Consider the following 7,712-nt stretch of genomic DNA (forward strand, 5'->3'; position numbering starts at 1 on the left):
CAAAGCCTAATATCTTGAAAAAAAACCACAAAAACCACAAACAACAAACAAAAAAACAAACCACCACAATTTTTTACAAACCTGCTTCCCCACACCGTGGGATCACACACTCATATATGCATATGCATACACAACAAGTTGTGTAAGTCAGAAAATACCTTTAAAGCAGTGAGTGTGCTGTTGAAGTAATACAGAGGCTTTTACTGAAATGAAAGATGAAAATTACAGGCAACAGCTCCATTTGTGTGGAAGCAACCGAGATGATAGGTCACTTTTAAAATGTTCGTTGCTATTTGTCGCTGATTGCACGTGCAGATGCATTCTCTTAAGCTGAAGGACTGTTAGATTTTTACAGCTGCAGCTAATATCATGTAGAATATTAGCATATTGCAAATTTCTAATGCAGCTGACAATGCTGTCAATAGTTAGTAGTTGGGAACATGGATTTAGACTTGCATTGTGCTGCATTAATTTAACACCACATCAAATATGGATTTTATTGCAGCAGTGGCAATAAATGCTCACACAGGTGCAGACTAAAATTTTCCTCCCTCCACCTTTTCCTTTTTCCCCCCAACCCCCTTTACTGAAATGTCAAACCTGGCAATATTTTCCCCATTTGTGTGTATATAGCTCTGCAAAGAATTTGAAATATTGCCTGAATCCACCCTGCTATTCTTCTCCACAGAGATTTCCTTCATAAGAAGCATTTGCTTTGAATGTATATAATTATTCTGAAATTCAGTTCAGGGCAGAATAAATAGCAGTGAAAGCTGTAACAGACTTACACAGGTACACAGAAAGTGAGGGCACATACATGTGTGCTTCATGCTACGTTCATAGTAGTTACACTATGATACATTGTGCTTTTTTCAATTCAAGTAGTATTGTTCCCACTCCCCCCCCCCCCCCCCCCCCCGAATTTGCAAGAACCGAATACAGATGGAAACTGCTGCTCAAAAGATAGCCTGCTTACTAGGAGGAAAAAAATGAATAAAAAATTATAAAATGCTTCGTGTTTCAATCTTGAACAAATACAACATCCGTTTACTTTGAGGAGAGAATACACAGCAGTTATTTCCTATCCCTCGTCTCATTACTCGTGAAGCATATTTATAAAATGTAAAAAGTTCTATGTAGTAGAACAATTCCATGCATTGCATTAAACACCATACTGTTTATGCTATAATACTAATAATAACAACAACTACAAAGAGCTTAAGGAAATAAAATAAAGGCTCCTACCTTTTACTCTGGTTCTGAGAAAGTGAAGTAGCGTCCACCCCAACCAAACTGAAAAGCGAGCTGTTACAGTCCTTTTATTGTTTGTTTTTTTTCCTGTTATTTTCTAAGACAGATCCTACTTGGTTCTAACTCAGGCTTTTTCTCCCAGCATCGCTTAACTCTGGACAGCCAGGAACCAAAGCTAAGGGGGAGCTCTCCCCCTGACTGGCTTTCATTCAGAGCTCCTGATTAAAAAAAAAAAAAAAAAAGACAAAAAAAAAAAAAAAAAAAAAAAAAAGACACACCACCAGCAGCAGCACACATACGCAACATGCACACATGCAGAGCCACGCACACACTCACTCTCCCTCCGAGGACAAGAGCGGAGCGAGGCGCTGCTGATGGAGCCGCAGCACTTACCCTGGGAAGGTTGAAGACTAGGGAAGCGCAGGCTTTTCCAAGCACACAGTGATTTGCAAGTGAATGCGGTGGGAGGGTACAGCAAACGGAGAGCTTTTTTGTTAAAGCCTGTCGCCCTCCCTTCGCTTACAGAATGGTTCTCTGTTTTTGAAGTCTAAGGTAATCAGTCTCATCTGCTTAGCTTGTCATATTAATAAATACTGAAAACATCCCCACTTTTTGTGCCGTATTTTTCTGGATTAAATATAAGCACTTTCCGATACCATCAGTCATCTTACAGCAATGTTTATGTAATATTTATATATATATTAAAAAAAAAAAAAGCATGGTGCCAAATTAACTTACAACCTCGGAGGGCTCAGATGAAATCACAGACAGTAGTTATTTTCTTCATTGAACTGCTTATGCTATTAGATTAGAAACATTTTTCCTCACGCTTCAGCAGTTTTATGATTAATATAAAACAAGACAGGTTCATATAGTATTAGGTATTTTCACATTTCCAGAGGTTATTAAAAAAAAAAGTCAACATCACTACTAATCCCCCATTAATATTTTTTTCCCTAGCTGATGCTTGTGATGCCTATTTTTATTTTATTTTAGTGACTGTATTTGGACGTAACATTTTGCAATGTGTTCCTTTCATCAAGTTAATCTGTGCTGGTCTCATGTTTCGAATACAATAAATTGGACTTAGCACAATCCTCCTTGGATCATATCAAGTTCAATCCTTTCATTGTGATACTGTAGAGAGTTATATGTACATTACTTAGGAGAGATTTAACAAATAGATAAGATTAAACCAATGGATGTCAGTATTGCTCTATCTGAAAAGTGTTATGAGGGACTTTCTCTGGTTGTAAAAAACTCTTCTTATTAATAAAAAAAAAAGGCAAATTCTCTTAAAACAGGAGCTGAAAAATGTACTTTGGAGTGAGGAATAAAGTAACAATGAAAACTATTTCATTATTAGAAGATCTAATACAGAAGTGGATAGAACACTGTTTGCAGGCTGCTTAGTAGTAAATATTTTGCTTGTTTTCAGCTGCTAACAATCAGTCAAAAAGACAGTAAAAAAAGAAAGACAAGATCCTTATCATGCCTAGTATCATTTCCTAATGTAACCATCTGCTGTCATTTCCCCAGATCTGTAACCATCAGATGGAACAGAAATGACCCACCACCTAAGCACAACCTTTTGGCAGATAAACAGGTCAGCATTTCAGTAATGTGCTATACTAGCACGTGAACACATCATCTGCACATTGAAAGAAGCAAAGCAGCAAAATGGCAGGGCCTGGGCTGGGGGGGTGGGATTTCATTTTACTACCATATATGAAATGATTTGGTTTCAAAAATGTGACAGATTTTTAATCTTTCAAAGACAGTGAAGTTCATTGGCTTTGGCTGTACTTGGGTACATAAAATACACAGTGCAATGCGTAACACATCTGTAAAAAAATTTTCCATTGCTTTCCTTTTCCCTTTTCCATTGTTGTATCAACATATAAATTTAAAAACTTAGAACTGCTGCGTGTCCATCTGCTCCTGTTTTCAAAAGACCTTCATTCTCAGTCCTTTCACAGGAAAGGAGGAGGCTGCAGAATCTAACTCAAGCTTCTTAATCTCTGCCACCATTTGACGTTACATTATGTAAAGATACTTTCACAATTCCCAGCAATCCATGTAGAACTGACAATACTGAGATATCTGCACTGTCTTCTAAGTTTACCCATTTATTTGAGCAAAACTGGAAGCATAAGATTCTCTTATTTTGGGCAAATTCTCTCACACTGATCTGAAGGTAAAGTTCATAGAACTTTCTTTTCTGTCTGTACCAGCTCTGCTTCTGCCTCCTGAAGTATTAGATCTAGGTTTGGACCACATAGTAGAAAGCTAAAGACAGTCTTTGACTAGAAGGTGCACTTTCCACTTGGTAATACAGGCAAATTAAATTATAATGAAAGCAGACACAAATATGTGGAAATGTATCTACATGGCTGGAAAGTAGCTTTTTAAAGCTGGACTACTTTTTAGATGATCAACAAAATATTGAGTATTGAAAATTAAGTTACAAGCTTCACTTTCTTTTGACATTTTCTCTTCCATTATCTAAGTTGCAACCATGAAGAGGGAAATAAATGTCAATTTCTATATATACAAACATTTATTCTGTGTGTGTGCACAGAAATACACACACATACACAGAGACCTATGCCAAGTCCTGAAGTCAAAGAAAATAAATGATGTAGCGAAATCATTCAGAAACAAGAACTTGAGAGTCACTGGATGTGTTTACTCCATTCTCTGCAGAGTATTTTAGTATACTTTTGCTAGAGTTTTATTCTGCTAGAATGGACCAGTCATCCTAGAGATACATTAATTTATTCAGACATAGTTACTGCAAGTCATACTTGCACCCTTAAATTGGACTAACTTTGGGAGTTAAAGTTTAACTCTAGAAAAGTCATACTTTGTCACTAACACCTTTTTCTGTTGGTATGGTCAACTATTTAAAAGCCAGTATTTGTGTATATTGATAGCATATGGATATATAAGGCAGAACAGTTATTCAACCAAATATTTATTCATACACATGACAGTAACTTTAAAACAAGGTGGCATCATAACTTATTTTAACACTGCCTAATATTTCACCTTAGAAGGGTCCTTCTATAGTTATACATTTATCAAACAAATAATTTAGGATTAAATCTTCTAATGCTGATTGTCTGCCTCAGGCAGAAATAATTTTAAAACATTTCAACCAAAATGATATCAATATTTCAGAGAATGAAGAAAAATTATATAGCTGGAATTTTCTCACAGGAGTAAAACAACCTTCATGCTTTGAAGGCAGAATATGAAACTCCACAGGGTACAGCTGGCCTTTGAGTCAGAGAAGCTTACCATTGGGGACAGATTAGGTCAAGGAGCATTAAAAGAAAGGAAGAGTGGTGGGAGCAGAAGGCGTGGAGGCTGGAGGACATATTATTCTTGGCCAGCAAAAAAAAAAAGACAAATTTCTGTTAAAGAAGAAAGGAGAAAGAAAGGGTGGCAGAATAGGGGTAAAGATATAAATTTACAGAGACTGAACAAAGGAAACCTGGGGGGGTGGTGGTGGTGGTGGTGGTGGGGGAAGTCAGAAAGAGAGAGACAGACCTTACCAGGGACTGTGTGTGGGGTTGATTTTGCCACCTCTGTCTTCAAGGTAGGCAGAATTATCTTTTAAAATGATAGGACTAGTATGATACCTACTCAGACTACAGCAGAGATGCTTTCCTCGCTTTTTAGTTCTGGTTACAAACTTGGCAGAGATCCCAGAAACCAACAGTTGCTTTTCTAGGACGATGACGAGATCCAAGAAGGATAAGAAAGAAAAAGTCTAGAATTAGACTCCATTTTCCTAAGTATTGCTATCAACAAATGTCTGTCAAACTACTGGAATTCCCTCCGCTCAGTGCTGGCCCACATGGAGTAAGACAGCACATCAATTGCTTCATGAGCTCATGAGATCAATGTGGTGTTAGCAATGAGCTGCATGGAACCTGATGATCTCATTTCTCCTACGTTTTATGCCATATTTAAAATGTTTTTCTGTACACAGAAACCTAACAATAAACCCCATGTACTCCAAAATTAATAAAGGCTGGAATTGTTTATCTGTATAAATGCAAACTAAAAAAAATAAATAAATTATTGTGCATATATGAAAAGATCCAGTTTATAACGTCTCCTAATTACTTTCCATGTCTCTTCATACACTCCTAGAAGTACCTTTATTGCACAAGACAGACTGGTCTATGGATATGTCCCAGCACGGCAACAGTTGTCTAGAAAAGATTGTCTTTTATGGTGTAGAAGCCAGAAAATTTGTAGCGAATGAAGCTGAATAGAGGGGAAAATAGAAGTTTTCTCAATCAAAACATTCTCCTTTGAACTAGACCACGTCTAATCCTCTGCCATCTCTGCCTGCGTGTCGCTAAGCATGTAACTTAAACCAGAGTTCTTTCATGGGTCTTTTCCTGTTATGTCCTATTATTTCTAAGTTTCTGACTGAAGAGCTGGGTCTGATATAAATAGGTGCTGAACACTCACAGTTACAGCATATACTGTGCTTTAATAACAGATAAAACCTGTAAAAATGAAGGCTGGTGCTCTGTGTCCTGTCACTAAGTCAGCTTGTAGTTTTGACCGTGGTCTCTCTATGCCTCAAACTGTATTTTGCGGAAAAGGGTACACATCACGGTCTCATGTCAGACACTAAGAGGGTAAGTTAATGTTTGGAAAACATTCAGCTGTTATAATGTTAAGGACTACAGAAGTCCTTAAGAAGGTTATAAAAAGGTAGCGTTTGAAAAATATGCCACAAACAAAGCCATAAACTATATTCAATAAAGACATTGAAGCAGAATTCCTGTTAAATAAGAAAATATGTGCCTTCAATACAATGATACAGAAAGATAATATTCTTATGTACCACAAAATGTTAGCTGCGGGATATGCGAATAATTTTAACATTTCCTAATTTGACTTGTATTCTTTTACAATGATGCATGTACATCAGTATTTGAAATTTTTATTATTTATTCGTTAAGTAACGATAAATGTACTAGGTACCTACATACAAAGCCTAGTTGGAAACCTCTAGCTAGTGGTATATCCCAGGCATCGATAGCAGGTACGTTCCTGTTTAAGATCTTCATTAATGATCTGCATGATGGGGCAGAGCGTACCTCAGCAAGACAGCAGGTGACACAAAGCTGGGAGTGGCTGGCATGCCAGAGGGTTGTACTGCCATCCAAAGGGACCTTGACAGGCTGGTGAAATGGGCTGACGGGAACCTCATGAAGGTCAGCGAGGTGAAGTATAAAATCCTGCACCTGGGGAAGAACAGTGCCAGGCACCAGTATATGCTGGGGGCTGACCAGCCGGAAAGCAGCTTAGCGGAAAAGGACCTGGTGGTTCTGCTGGACACCAGCTGAACATGAGCCAGCAATGTGCCTTTGTCACAAAGGAGGCTAACGGCTGCATTAGGCAAAGTATTGGCAGTGGGTCAAGGAAGGAGACCCTTCCCTCTGCTCAAAACCGGTGAGGCCACAGCTGGAGTGCCGTGTCCTGCTCTGGGCACCCCCAGTACAAGGGGCACATAGACATACTGGAGAGAGTCCCACAAAGGGCCATAAGGATGCTTAAGGGACTGGAGCACCTCACATTTGGGGAAAGGCTGAGAGAGCTGGAACTCTTTACCTTAGAGGAAAGCAGTCTCAGGGGGATCTTACCAATGTGTACAAACACGTGAAGGCAGGGTGCAAAGAGGACAAAGCCAGGCTCTTTTCAGTGGTGCCCAGTGACAGGACAAGAGGCAACAGGAACAAACTGAAATGCAGGAGGTTCCTTTGAACGTCACGAAACACTTTTGCCCTGTGAGGGTGACTGAGCGTTGGCACAGGTTGCACAGACACCTTGTGGAGTCTCCATCCTTGAAGATATACAAAAGCTGTCTAGACACAGTCCTGGACAACTGGTGTAGGTGGCCCTGCTTGAGCAGGGGTGGTTTGGACAAGATGACCTCCAGAGGTCTCTTACAACCATTCTGTGATTCTGTGAGACCACACAGACAAAAATATGGTAAAAACAGATCCCACACAGAGGGATTTTTTGTCCAAAAATAAGACATGAAAGGATGGACAACACAACATAAAAAGGTGGCTAAGTAAAACACAAACAACCTCAAACAAAAGAGGGAAAGAAAAGCAATAAATAGTAGAGAGAGGCGGTGGTGATAAAAGAGGAGAGGTTCCCATGTCAAACAGCTTAAGTGCTGTGGAGGAACACATAGATAGTACTAGGAACAAAAGGCTGTTCATGAATGAAGAATAAGATATTTCAGAGTACATGCATTTAGAGAAAATAATTAACAGAGAAGTAACCGGTCCAAAATGTTACTTTCCTAAAGGTGACATCAACATTCCATTCCATTCCATTCCATTCCATTCCATTCCATTCCATTCCATTCCATTCCATTCCATTCCATTCCATTCCATTCCATTCCATTCCATTCCATT

At 38.8% G+C, this 7,712-nt stretch overlaps 1 protein-coding gene across 1 annotated transcript in view; it reads right to left on the reverse strand.

The window, feature by feature from the left end:
* The window catches only part of CDH10 (cadherin 10), a 102,363-nt gene extending 100,895 nt beyond the window's left edge, over positions 1-1,468 (reverse strand). Inside the window, exon 1 of the mRNA XM_040588233.1 lies at positions 1,246-1,468. The gene's annotated coding sequence lies outside the window, so the exon portion shown is untranslated. The remainder of the gene's footprint in view (positions 1-1,245) is intronic.
* Positions 1,469-7,712: the final 6,244 nt, after the last annotated feature.

This window comes from Falco naumanni, chromosome 3 (genome assembly GCF_017639655.2).
Source record: "Falco naumanni isolate bFalNau1 chromosome 3, bFalNau1.pat, whole genome shotgun sequence".
NCBI classification, from domain to species: domain Eukaryota; kingdom Metazoa; phylum Chordata; class Aves; order Falconiformes; family Falconidae; genus Falco; species Falco naumanni.